Raw genomic sequence first — 14499 nt, 5'->3', positions numbered from 1 at the left:
TGGTTTAGATTTACATGGAATTAAATATATGTTTATCATTCTAAATATAAACTTTGAGTATAGGAAAATTATGGAGGAAATAATTGTGTCTGTGAGTGTGTACCTGTTTTGAGAAGAAAAGAAAAATATTAGAGAAAAACAAATCATTTAAAAAGTGTTGGTAATTTATAAACAAACAGGAAACCTTAAAGATTCTGAGTAAATATATTTTCTCTCCTTTGTATTGAATTTATTTCTCTAAAATGTTATGGCTCCTGGTTCTGAATCTCCCCCGGCAAATCCTCTCTTTTTAATAGACTGTTACTCCTGCTAGACCTAATAAATAATTTTCTTGTTCCAAAGATTATGAAGTATTTTTATGAGTATTTGTAATGCTCATGAATTATAAATATAATTTTTTATGAAATTTGATGGTGATTCCAAAATAATTTGAAGATGTAAATCCCTAGTGAGTGTATTTAGTTAAATTACATTAATTACTACATTCTATGTTTTTCTTCTCAATTGAATAACCCTATTTAAGCCATTTTTAAAATTATTGTTCTTGTCACTTTTTTTTTTTTTTTTTTTTTGAGACAGAGTCTCACTCTGTTGTCCAGGCTAGAGTGAGTGCCGTGGCGTCAGCCTAGCTCACAGCAACCTCAAACTCCTGAGCTCAAGCGATCCTCCTGCCTCAGCCTCCCGAGTAGCTGGGACTACAGGCACGCGCCACCATGCCCAGCTAATTTTTTCTATATATATATTTTTAGCTGTCCATATAATTTCTTTCTATTTTTAGTAGAGATGGGGTCTCGCTCTTGCTCAGGCTGGTCTCGAACTCCTGAGCTCAAAGGATCCGCCCACCTCGGCCTCCCAGAGTGCTAGGATTACAGGCGTGAGCCACCGCGCCCGGCCTCTTTTCACTTTTTATAATTGACATTCTTGAGTTGGTTGACTTTATTGGGCCAATTTATGTAAACACTAGGGAGGCTTCAAAAGTTATCAGGTTATTTTGATATTTTTATGAAGTGAACAAATTTAGGACAGCACCTGGTGTGTAATAGATGCTCCATAATTAGCAGTAAGTATTCTTATTGGGGTAAGTTTGTGGCTCCAGGTAAGAGATTTAAAATAGCCAGGTGAAGAAATGGCACTGATTCTGCATGTGGAGAGAGGTCACCTGTTCTCAAGCTGCACAATTGACTCTGAATTTAGAAATAGGAATTCTGCTTCTTTCATTTCCCTATTACCTCCAGTTCCTTGCTGTCTCTTTATGTTCATCCTTACCAACATATGCTTCACAGCCCTTTTACTTTGTTGCCTGTATTATGGCCACAGTTCTGTCACTGTCCTCCCCACCCCATGCCATTTCACACAGAACAGTTCAGGTTATAATGAGAGGTTTGGAATTTTTTAGTGTGAAAAATTATTTTTATGTGGTGAGTTTGAGACCAGTTGTATGTAATGAGTGTGACATTCTGATCACTTAATTGAGATAAGGTGGATGCAGTATTCATGGACAAGAGGGTTATTAGGTTCTAATACAAAGTGTGATAAATATGAAATTAGTTAGACTAGGTAAATCGTAGTGTGCCATATAATGTAAATTTTATTTAAGGAAACACATCAGAATTTGGAAATCTCTTAAGAGAAAACATATCTTAGAAATAATTTCTTTTTTATTTCAGAATATTATGGGACCACAAATATTTTGGTTACATGTAATGCCTTTGTCTTCCCCAATCCAGGGCTACAAGCATGCCCTTCCCCCATACAGTGCACTCCACCTCCATTAGTTGTGAGTTTACCCCACCACACCCCCACCTGACCAGCACCAAATGAATATTACTACAATGTGAGCACGTTAGTGTTGATCAGTTAGTACGAATTTGATGATGAGTATATTTGGTGCATGTTTTTCCATTCTTGTGATAACTCACTTCAAAGCATGGGCTCAAGCTCTAGCCAGAATAATATAAGAAGTGTTAGTTCACCATCGTCTTTTATAGTTGAGTAGTATTCCATGGCATACATATACCACATATTATTGGGGTATTTCCAAATCTTTGCAATTGTGAATTGTGCTGCCATAAATATTCGAGTGTAGATGTCTTTATTATAGAATGTTTTTCTTTCCCTTTGGGTAGATGTTTAGTATTAAAATTGCTGGATCAAATGGTATTTCTATTTTTAGCTGTTTGAGGTATCTCCAAATTACTTTCCACACGGGTTGTACTAATTTGCAGTCCCACCAGCAGTGTAAGAGTGTTCCAATCTCTCCACATCCATGCCAGCATTTTTTGTTTTTTGACTTTTTGACAGAGGCCATTTTCACTGGAGTTGGGTGATATTTCAATGTGATTTTTATTTGCATTTCCCCAATAATAAGAGATGTTGAGCACCTTTTTAAATATGTTTGCTGGCCATAAACCTGTCTTCTTCTGAAAAGTTTTTGTTCATGTCCTTTGGGTTGTTTGACTTTTTTTTGTTGATTTTCTTAAGTTTGCGGGGAGTTAGCTACACTCCCCGCAAAGGATGTTTCCATGTTGGGTCCCTTAGGCAGGGGTTGTTGCAAAGGATGAAAAAATAGTAGGAAACAGAAATAAAAAAAAAAATACACAGAGCCAAAGATATAGTTTATAGAGTAAAAGTTTATGAAAACAGACAAGGAGGGTGTCTGGAAGATTACAATCTCTCCTGCAGAGAATGTAACAAAGACTGAACTTTTACATAGGTACTTATAGGGCAGATACATGCTCCCGATTTACATAATATTAGGCAGTTTGGTTTAGGGTCAAAGTCTTCTAAAAGGCTACTACAGATCCTTTAACTAACTCTATCTAGGTGAATAATGAGTTACAAAATCTTCTTAGGGCAAACTTCTAAGTTTTATGATAAGGTTATTACTTTAGCAAAAAACAGACATCTTGGCTCCTGTCATTGTGTTTTTGGAGACAGAGATGATCTCACAAGTCAATATGAGCTGTGCCTTGTGCTAATTACTTTAATTGCATGGTTCTGTCTGGGCCCGGCTTGGGCATTAGCATATCTGTTTGATCAGCTCTTAGCATATCTATTTTATCAACTCTCATCTCCGGTGGCCTGTCTTTGTTGATCAGCTCTGGCAACCTATGGCTCTAGGTGAGACCTGCTTTGTCTTTCAAAACAGGTGAGAAATATAAGGTCCAGCTTACAACTGTCATTTTGAAATGCAGCTGTTACTGACCAATGAGACACCCTCCTGAGGTGAGGCAGCTTTTGAACTAACACGTTTATTTTTTCTTTAAGGCAAAGCCTTATTTGACTTCTGAAATCAAATCTTGTCTCCAAAAATACAGGGGACATTTCTATAAATCAGTATTCTTAGGCTCAACATAAGTTCTATACAGATTCTTGTTATCAGTCCTTTATCAGATATGTAGAAAGAAATCATAGGGTCTTTGAAGGAACCATATGGTCTTTGTCCTTGCTTTTATTTATGTGATGAATTGCATTTACAGATTTTTGTATGTTGAACCAATGTTGTATCTCTCAGATAAAGCCATCTGGTCATGATGAATTATATTTTTGATATGCTGTTTGATTTGATTTGCTAAGATTTTCTTGAGGATTTTCGTATCTATATTCATGACAGATATTGGTCTGTAGTTTCCTTTTTTTGTTATGTCCTTTCTTGAGTTTGGTATCAAGGTAACACTGGCTTTGTAGAATGGGTTGGGGAGGATGCCATCCTTATCAATGTTATGGAATAATTTTTGCAGTGTAAGTATGAGTTGTTCTTTGTAGGTTTGGTAAAATTCAGGCAAGAATTGTCTGGTGTGGGCCTTTTCTTTTTGTTGGAAGATTTTTAATTGCTGCTCCGGTTTCTGTGCTTGATATCGGTCTGTTCAGGAATTCTGTTTCCTCTCATTGAACTTAAGGAGGTTGTATGTTTCCAAGAATTTTTCCATTTCCTCCACATTTTGTAGTTTTGGGGCATATAGATTTTTATAGTATTCAAACATAGTTTTTTGTATTTCTGTGATGTCTGTAGTGACTTCTCCTTTTTTATTTCAGATTGAGTTTATTAAAGTCCTTTCCTTTCTAGTTCTTGTCAATCTAATAAGAGGGCTGTCAATTTTGTTAATCTTTCCAAAAAGCCAACATTTGGTTTTCTTGATCTTCTGTATAGTTCTTTTGTTCTCAATTTCATTTATTTCTGCTCTGATCTTATTCTTGTCTTCTGCTAGGTTTAGAAGAAATTTGCTCTTCCTTTTCCAGTTCCTTGAGATGGTTTTTTAGTTTGTTGATTTGTGAGGTCTTTCAGATGTGAGCATTTAATGCTATTAGTTTTCCTCTTAGAAATGCTTTTGCTGTATCCCACAGATTTTGATAACTTGTGTCCCCGTTATCATTTAGTTCAAAGAATCTTTTGATTTCCATCTGGATCTCCTCTTTGATCCAATAGTTGTTCAGCAATAGATTGTCTAATTCCCACGATTTTTTGAAGCAGCGAGTGTTTTTGTAGGAATTGGTCTCTAATTTTATACCACTGTGGTCTGAGAAGATACATGGTACAATTTCCATGTTTTTAAATTTGTTGAGGTCTGATTTGTGGCCTGGGATGTGATTGATTTTGGAGAAAGTTCCATGAGCTGATGAGAAGAATGTATATTTGTGTTTATTTGTGTGGAATGTTCTGTAGATGTCTTGTAGACCCATTTGTTCTACAGCTCTGTTTAAGTCCATTGTTTCTTTGCTTATTTTCTGCTTGGAGGATCTGTCCAGTTCAGTCAGTGGGGTGTTCAAATCCCCAGCTACTAATGCGTTACTGTTTATTATGCTATTTAGATTAAACAGGGTGTGCTTTATGTATCTGGGTGCTCCATGTTGGGTGCATAAATATTAAGAATCGTGAAGTCTTCTTTTTCAATTTTTCATTTCACCATTATATAGTGACTATCTTTGTCTTTCTTTACTTTTGCTATTTTAAAGTTTATGTTATCTGAAATAGGAATAGCTACCTCAACTTTGTTTTGGCTTCCATTTGCCTGGAAGTTTGTTTTCCAACTCTTGATCTTGATTCTGAAAGTGTCTTTGTGGGTGAGATGTGTTTCCTGGAGACAGCAGATACTTGGCTTATGATTTTTTATCCACTCAGGTAGTCTATGTCTCTTCAGAGGACAATTCAAGCCATTCACATTTATTGAAAGAATTGATATTTGGCATAGATTTCTGTTCATATTTTGGATAAATTTTTATTGTTTTGTTTTACCTCTTGAGTCATTGTGGAATCCAGGTTCTGGACTTTAACTCTTGATTGATTTTAATTTGGTGGGTGTGTCTATTTTGCTGTTCCATGTATAATGCAGGTCTGAGTACTTCCTGCAGGGCAGGTCTGGTCTTTGCAAATTCCATCAGTGATTGCTTGTCTGGGAAAGTCTTTATTTTTCCCTCATTGATGAAGCTTAGTTCTGCCAGGTAAAGAATTCTAGGTTGGCCATTATTCTGTTTTAGATGATTGAGGATGGGCCCCCAGTTCCTTCTGGCAGTAATGTTTCAGTTGAGAAGTCTGATGTTAGTCTGATAGGTTTTCCTTTGTAGTTTATCTACTCTTTTCATCTTACTGGTCAAAGGATTGCCTCTTTGTTATTTACTTTGGCCAGCCTAATAACTATGTGTTGTGGTGATTGCCTTTTCATGTTGTTTTGTGTTCTTGTATCTGGATATCTAGATTTCTGGCCAGGACAAGCATATTTCCCTCCAGTATTCCAAGAAATAGATTTTTCCAGACCTTGTGTATTTTTTCTTCTCTCTCTGGGATGTCTATAATTCTTATATTTGGGTTCTTTACATAATACCATGTTTCTTGTATGTTTTGTTCTTGTCTCTTGCTTCTGTGTTATTTTTCTTCATCTGATTTGTTTAGCACATAGTCATTATCTTCAAACTCTGAGATTCTTGCCTCTTTGTGATCCATTCTATTCTTAACGCTTTCCACTGTGTTTTGTATTTCCTTGAATGCCTCATTTATTTCCAGTATTTCTGTTTGGTTCTTTCATAGTATTTCAATTCACTTAGAGAATTTTTCATTCATTTATTGTACTGTTCTTGTGGCTTCTTTGTGTTGAGTTTCTATTATTTCTTCAATACATTGAGTTTTCTTACAATCTGTATTTGGAATTCTTCCTCCATCATTTTAATCATTTTGTTTAAACTGGTATTCATTGTTGAGGGTCTAATGATTTCTTTGAGGGGGGGTGACTTTTCTCTCTGATCTTTTGTGTTTCCTGCATTCTTTCGCTGATTCTTTCTGATCAGGCTACTTGGTGGAGAGCTGGAAGTGCTAGGACTGGTTTATGGCCCTATCTCCAAGTCCCCAGGGGATGCTCCTTGACAGTGTTGTGAAGACGCGTGCTGGTCCAGCATTGTCTTAGAGGAGTTTGGTCCCCCAGCTAAAGCTCCCAGTTGGTGGATCGCACTTGTGGGTATGAATCCACTGCCTTCTAATAGCTTGAGATGGAAGGCACTGTGTTAAGCTATGAGGTTAGCCTCACTGTTGTTGATTGTAGTTTGCCTGGAGGAGCCAGTTAGTGAGTTGATCTGATGCCTCTGTGTCAGGCTCTGGTCCCCTGGATGGGTTACATGAATCCCGAGATCTTTGGGAAGGGTCTTGGCACTTCTGAGGGTTACTTGAACACTGTTCCCCGTAAGGGAGTAAGGACAAGATAGATTGCAGCTGGTTCCTGTAAGCTTGGGTGTGTGTGCTTCTATCATTGCTTGATCTGCCACTAGGTGGAGCTGCTAATATGTTATTCAGGGCTCTTTACACTTGGGAGGCTGCTCTTGATGGGAGGGGTGGATTGGTGCAATTGCTGAGGTCTCTGGCCAGGATTTTCCTTCCCTGTCCGCACACCCCCCAATGCTGGCAGCTGCCCGGACATGGAGAGCAAGCCCTAGAGTTAACTATTGGATGACCTAAGGTGGTCCAGCGGGCTGAATCAACAGGCCACCAACTGTTGTTCAGCACCAAGGCCCTGCAGATTCATGCCAGTCACACAAAGAAAGTGGCTTTTCTGTGTTCTCCCCTCCTTCAAGTGCAGAGCCCACCTCGCCGACATGAAAGTCGTTGGGCTGGGGGAGGGGTGATTCCCAAGACCGCCACACACTCCAGCATCTGGGGATCTCGCAGATGGTGGCCTTCCACCCCTGAAGAACCTGTGTTGGGGGGAAGCACTCAAGATTCACCCAACGACACAGGCCTGGCTAGGCAGATCCACAGTTTGTGGACTATTTTCAGCACCAAAGTCTGGCAGATTCATGCCAGACACACAGAGAAAGTGGCTTTACTCAATTTAACCCACCTCCAAAGGTGGAGTCTGCCACGCTTGGTGTGAAAGTGCCCGGGCTGGGGGAGGGGTGCTGCTTGAACTGCAGTGCACTGCAGGGTGCTGTAGCACCTCCGGGCTGTGGACCCCCAAAATGGCAGTCACTCACGCACAGAGAACTAGGGCTGGGGCAACCACTCAGGAATTGGTTGATGCTGGTTTGAGCGGGCCTGTCGATTCAGCCCACCAGCTGTCCCCTCTGCATCACAATCCCACAGTCTCACTTCTGTCTTGCAGAGGGTCCTGCTCTTTCTGTCTCACCCTGAGCCAATCGAATCATCAGCAGTTTCCAGGAGCAGAGTCTCCTCTTCAGCGTTCACCTTTGTTCTGGTCCCACTAACCACCAGAGGTGAGGCGCCTGTCCCCAAACTCCCTTGCATGGTCGTGGGAAGTGACCACTGAGACCATTCCCTCCCCTGCCCAGTGCAGTCCTAGCACAGAGCACTGGGTAGTTGAAGATGTTTCCCACCTTTGTTTCTCCACAGAGCCTGTTGTCTTGTGCCACGACTTTACGCTGACTTCGGGCATGTCCCTGTCTGAGTGGGTGTGGAGGTCAGTGGAGGAGCCGGCGTCCTCCTGTGGGTCACATCACACTGCACTGGATGGCCGGGTGGGTACGGCCGTCTCATCCTCTATTCCCTATTGTATATCTCACACTGTCCAGACTTTGCCATCGTATCTCCCATTCAACTTTTTTTTTTTCCCTGTGCTGCACGTCCCACACTGTTTCTCTGCAGATTCACAATGCTGTTCTTGGGGGAAAGCAATCCACTTGTGTGGCCACTGGAGTTCTTCACCTCCTCTGGGAGCAGAGAGCCAGGAGGTCACCACTAATCTGCTATTTTCCTTTCTCAGAAATAAGTTCTTAATGAGAAATAATAGCAAGTGATGAATTTTGAATTTAGTTTTTTCTGAAATACTTTAGCAAAACTTATCTTTCTGTGCAAAATCTTCTATTTTGAGTGTGCATGTTAAGTGTTGGACAATAATAAAATGACCTCTGTGGATTTAAAATTTGGACTGGTCTTTTATTTGGCATTTTGATGTTTCAATCTTGGGGGATTTCTTTTATATAATTATATCTTCCTTTATTTTAATAGATCCAGTTTATAGTGCAGTGGTTTCATTCATAGTCACCCAACTGTAGCCAAATCCTTGGTCATTTTCTCTGGAAAATGCTCAGATCGTCACAGGTTTTGGGTTGAAACATTTCCTCAGTGTTTTTTAATGCAAACTTGGTTTTTTATGTTCAGAGAGAGGATAAATATGGAAATGTCATCACCACCTGCACACTGAGTGTCTTGCATACTTTCACCATCAGCACCAGAAGTTCCATGTGCCCTGGACTTAATGTAAAAGCCCTAAAGTATATTGGTCACTTCTATTTTCTGTGTAGGTCTTGCACATGCTGGTAAATATCAAAATTTCTGTACTTATGACTGACAGCACTAATCTCTTGTCTTCTTAATAATAGTTATTCTAACAAGTGAGTTGATGTAGTTGGTTATATTTACCTTTTCTTGTGATTACTGACATTGAGCAATTTTTCTTGTATCTGTTGGCCATTTGTATGTCTTCTTTTCAGAAATGTCTCCTTAGGTCTTTTGACCATTTTTAAATAATTGCTTTGTTGTTCTTTTTGTTCAGTTTCTCATATATTTTTAATATTATCCCTTTGTCAGATGTTTACCTTACAAGTATTTTCTCACATTCCATAGTTGTTTCATCATTCTGTTGATTGTATCTGGTGTTGTATATAAATGTTTTAGTTTGAAGTAATCCCATTTGTCTATTTTTACTTTTGTTCCCTGGGATCTTGAGGTTAAATTAAAAAAAAAAAAACATTGTCCAGAACAATATCATGAAGTTACCACCCCATATTTTCCTGTAATAGTTTCAGAGTTTTAGGTCTTACATATAAGTCTTTACCAAACTTTGAGTTATTTTTGTATATGGTGTTGAGATGATGATTCATTTTATTGTTCTGTATGTGGGTATATAGTTTTCCCAAGATAATTTATTGAAGAGACTATACTTTCCCCATAGTGTTTCCTTATCGCCTTTGTATAAAATCCGTTAGCTGTAAATGCTTGATTTGTGGGCTGACTATTCTACTCCAATGTCTTTGTCTGTTTTTATGCCAGACCATACTGTTTGAGTTACAATAACTTTGTTGTATATTTCAAAATCAAGTAATGCGTATCTTCTAGTCCTATTATTTTTGCTCCATTGCTTATATGATTTAGGGCCTGTGGTATCATATAAATTTAAGACTTTATTTTTCTGAAGAATGCCATTGGAATTTTGATAGGGATTGCTTTGAATGTGTAGATCATTTTGTGTAGCATAGACATTTTAACAATATTAATTCTGCCAACCCACAACCGAGGGATATCTTTCCGTTTGTTTGTGTTTGTTGGGTTTTTCTCTTAATTTTTTTACCACATTGTTCTTTAGTTTTCAGTGTAGAGATGTTCATCTTTTTGGTTAAAATGATTTCTAAATTATTTTTATTACTATTGTAGGTGGAATTGTTTTCTTGATTTCTTTTTCAGATAGATCATTTTTAGTGTATATAGGTGTTTGTTGCTTTTGTCTGTTGGTTTTGTGTTCTACATGTTTACTGAATTTGTCTATTCTAACAGTTTTTTATTGAGGTCTTTAAGGCTTTCTATATATAAGATTATGTCATCTCCACGCAGGGATAATTTAACTTTTTCCTTTCCCATCTGTGTGCTTTTTATTTTGTTCTCTAATTGCTCTGTCTTGGGCATCCATTACTATAGAAATGGCAAGAGTGAAATGGCAAGAGTTGAATAGAAATGGCAAGAGTGAAAATTCTTCACTTGTTTAAGCTTTTAGGGGAAAAACTTAAGTATTCACCATTTGCTATTTTGTTAGCTCTGTATTTGTCATACATGGCCTTTATTGGCTTCAGGTGAACTTGTTCTATACCTAATTTATTGAGAATTTTTATTATGAAACGATGTTGAATTTTGTCAAATCCTCTTTCTGCATTTATTGAAATGTTATAGTTAGCTCTGGGGACCATCCTCGTTGTCAGAACCTTAGAGGATGCATCCATACATAGAGGGGGCCTTGAGAGGATCACATCTAAGGTTCTGTGGACATGGCATCCTGGTGATGTGTCCTGTGAGTGTCTGACTGACTCCCCACATAAAATTGGGGCCCAGGGATTTTTATCTTTTTTGCTTATTGAAATATTCCAGGGATCTAGAAAAGTGACTGTGCAAACTAAGTACTTAATATATATGTATTCAATGCAAGGACCCCAACCAGAGCCTTCACAGATATCTTCATGGGCCTGGTTCCCCTTGTCCAGCATCTAGGTGCTCCAGCCCCTGGGTGAGGGACAAAGACTAGCTAGAAAGAATCTCAAACCTCCTTTACAAATGCAAAATGTTTGCTTTCTATGTGTTTTCCCAAACATACAGGGGCATGAGACATTGAGACATGAAGCAGAGAGCTTCTTCTGTGAGGAAGTGAGAAAAATAATAAAAATGAATAACCACAGCACACCCAGCAGTGTTCCCACAGAACCAGGCACTAGGGACCTGCTTACCATGTCTTAGGCCATCATTTAGTCCCTATAAGAACCCTATGAAGTTCATCTTCTCACAACCCCACTTTTCCAAGGAGTAAATTGAGGGTTGGAGAGTGGCAGCGACATCCCCAAGATGTTGACAGTAGGTAACAAAGTCACAACGTTACCATGGAGTGTACAGCTTTTTGCCTGGTGAAAAACTGCTCCAGAAACTGTGGGATGGTGGTGAACTCCTGGTAGGAGGCCAGGAGGTGATGAAGGGTGAGATGTTTGGACCCTGGAAGGCTGCAGCCAGGGACTCTGCCAGCATCTACCTTGTGTCTGGCTGGAGTGTCTGCATTATGCAGGTCTCCTCTAGGTTTAGGGTATACTCATTCTCATGCTAAGGGCGATAAGAAGGGACATAGAGTTAGTGACAGCATCATGAATAAGCAGATAATTGGATTCTGGTGATCAGACCTGTAACAGCACTTTAGGGACTTGTGCATGTGGAAGACATGGGTGTCCACGGCGGAAAATGTTCTAGGCTTTTGAAGTAAAATTTCATGTGAGGGTAGAGAATGATTAATTTATATATACCTTCAAGGCATTTTCATAGTATTTTGTCAGCTGTAGAGAAAAAGCACCCACCTGTATTAACAGCCTATTTGAAGGGTATTACCCACCCCCCCCAGTCTGAAAAAAGAATCCTTATTATAGAGATGAGAAAGCACAAGCTTTTGGAGGGCATCACATTTCACATTTGGTGGGCATGACCTCCTGTGGTGTCTACTAGGAGTAGCAGACTGCCCATCAGCAGTCAGTCAAATGACCATTCACCATCACACAGATAAGAATAGAGAAACTTCCACAGTGAGGGCTGTGTGGAATCCTCCCTAAAGCTCTATCTGCTCTTGACATGGAGGGGAAGGGCCCGGGGAGACCTCATTTTCTTCATATTTTATTATAGATATGATGCACAGGGCAAGACACTCTAGAAGAACTCTTTTGACTTAAAGCAACACTCTTTCTTTTACAGTAAATGGTGTCTTGAGGAACCTCTACAGCAATCCCAGACCTGGCCATGGGGAAAATGGCGGGAGAATCCAGGGTGGGAGAAAGCCCATCAAAAGGCCAAAGATATAAACAGGTAACTCAGGGGAGAGAAAACCTAAATAGGTACTAAACAACCAAGAGGTTACTCATAAGTATTATTTGGAAAACCAGGAGTGAAATGAGCAATATGGTTTCATTTGCCACACAGAATCCAGGTTGGCAAAAATTGAAAAGAATATAAACACCCAGGGAAGGTTGGATGCAGAGAAGCAGCTACATTCAGAGACTGCTAGTGACAAGGTACCTGCCAAAGCACTTTTGAAAAGTGACATGCTGTAGGTATTAAAATTTTACACAAGCTTATCCTTTCATCCAGTGATCCTTTTCCTGTCAGTCTATCTTCCAAAGAGAATTAGTATATGTTATGTGATGAATTCTGTTCTCTCTTCAAAATTCATATGTCCATATTCCATTCCCCAGTGCCTCAGGAGGTGATGGCACTTGGGCGTATGGCCCTTAAAATAAAGTGGTAATTAAAGTTCAGTGAGTTAATTGAGGTGGGCCCTAATCTGACTAGATTATTACTTTTAGGGAGAGGTGTTGAGGACACAGACAAGCACAAAACAAGACCCTGTGAACCCAGAAACAGAAGACAGTCATCTATAACCAAAGAGAGAGGCCTCAGAGAAACCAGCCCAGCCAACAGCTTCATACCAAATTTCTAGCCTCCAGAATTGTGAGAAACTAAATTTCTGGCATGAAAGTCCTTCAGTGTGAGGTGCTGTGTTATGGCAGCCCTAGCAATTTGTGACAGACAATTAGGAAGGACGCAGAATGTTCTCTGAAGCCCAGCTGTCATGGAAATAAAATTTTATCATGTCAGTTTCCACCAGCATTGAAAGGTTAAACTGTGGTGGGAAAAAGTCTACTTTATGAAATATGATGACATCTGGGACACAGCTTCTGCCCTGGAGGGGGTACAGGAATGTGTTCTGTGATATGACACATAGACAAGTGCATGAATCAGCTTGACCCACGTTTTTGTGTAATTCCCTTTTGTGCGAAAACCTCCCTAGTAAGATTGTTGGCTTTTAAGTCTTTGAGAAGGTCTGGCGGGGTAGTGGAGCTGCCCACTACAGGGGATCCCTGGGGCAGGCAGTTAAAGCAATAAGATAGTAGCAACATGCAAAGATCATCATGGCCTAGTGTAAAGTGAAAACAACACAAAAGCATTTTCTCTGATATTTCTAAAAGTATGTAAACAGGGACTTTGAACATAACCAAGTAGCCACTGGGGACTAATGGAGGCCAGATTCCTTTGGGAGGGGGCTGTGGGTCACTCAGGATGGAAAGCATTAGGATACAGCCCAGGGAGCCTAATATTTGGATCTGGGTCCTGGGCCTGCCGTGGTCTTCTCCTGTCTCTGTCCGTGGAGACCCCTCTGTGCCTACTCTCACCACAGCCCAGTGCCGGTCATGGTTGGTAGCATGGTTCACATGCTCTCTGTCCAAGGAGATAAAGTAGTCAGACCCATCAAACAGCTTCTCATTGATCTGCATGAAGCTCTGCAAACAGTGCCCACTAACTGTGCCAAGAAGTGCCACTGACCTGCCTTGATGTCCACAAAGAGCGACATACACACACACCCCTCAAATTAAAAATGAAATATTCCTGGCCCGGTGCGATGACTGATGCCTGTAATCCTAGCACTCTGGGAGGCCGAGGCGGGTGGATCGCTCGAGGTCAGGAGTTCGAGACCAGCCTGAGCAAGAGTGAGACCCCGTCTCTACTAAAAATAGAAAGAAATTAGCTGGCCAACTAAAAATATATACAGAAAAAATTAGCTGGGCATGGTGGCGCATGTCTGTAGTCCCAGCTACTCGGGAGGCTGAGGCAGGAGGATCACTTGAGCCCAGGAGTTTGAGGTTGTTGTGAGCTAGGCTGACGCCACAGCACTCTCTCCAGCCCAGGCAACAGAGCGAGACTCTGTCGCAAAAAAAAAAAAAAAGAAATATTCTTGACAATTGCAGTTCTGTTTTTTGTAACTGTTCACATGCCTGAAGCTGGTGTTTATAAATATGTTCTGCTACCCATTCTTTATTTCCTTTGCCTTCAGAAAGAAGCTCAGCTGTCCTTGACTGTTTACCTAGCAAGGTGGCCCAGCCTTTATTTTTTGACAGGACTGAGCCAGTTTCAGTCTTACCTTAAAATAGGGTTGTTTCCATTGACCTCAATCACAGGCATGATAATACTAAAAGATGCCATAAGAAAGCTCCTGTATTCTAGGAGTACTTTTCCTTATCCACATTGTGGAGTATTAGTCCAATTTCTCCTTGCTTGTCTGGGTTAAGCCCCCTTAGCCAACGTCGTAACTCCCCTCACGGCTTATTGACTCAGAGGCATGAGAAGCCCAAAGTAGCCAGTGGCAGTCTGAGGTTCCAGTTTAACGAAACCATTGTTGCATCTCCTGGGAGAATCGTCCCTTTCTCTGTAACAAGACCCCTATGTCAGCATACCATAAAGTTGTGAGAACAGGAAGCAATAATTTTCCT

The sequence above is a fragment of the Eulemur rufifrons genome, chromosome 4 (assembly GCF_041146395.1).
Source record: "Eulemur rufifrons isolate Redbay chromosome 4, OSU_ERuf_1, whole genome shotgun sequence".
Classification (NCBI taxonomy): domain Eukaryota; kingdom Metazoa; phylum Chordata; class Mammalia; order Primates; family Lemuridae; genus Eulemur; species Eulemur rufifrons.
Note: the sequence above shows the minus strand (reverse complement) of the source record.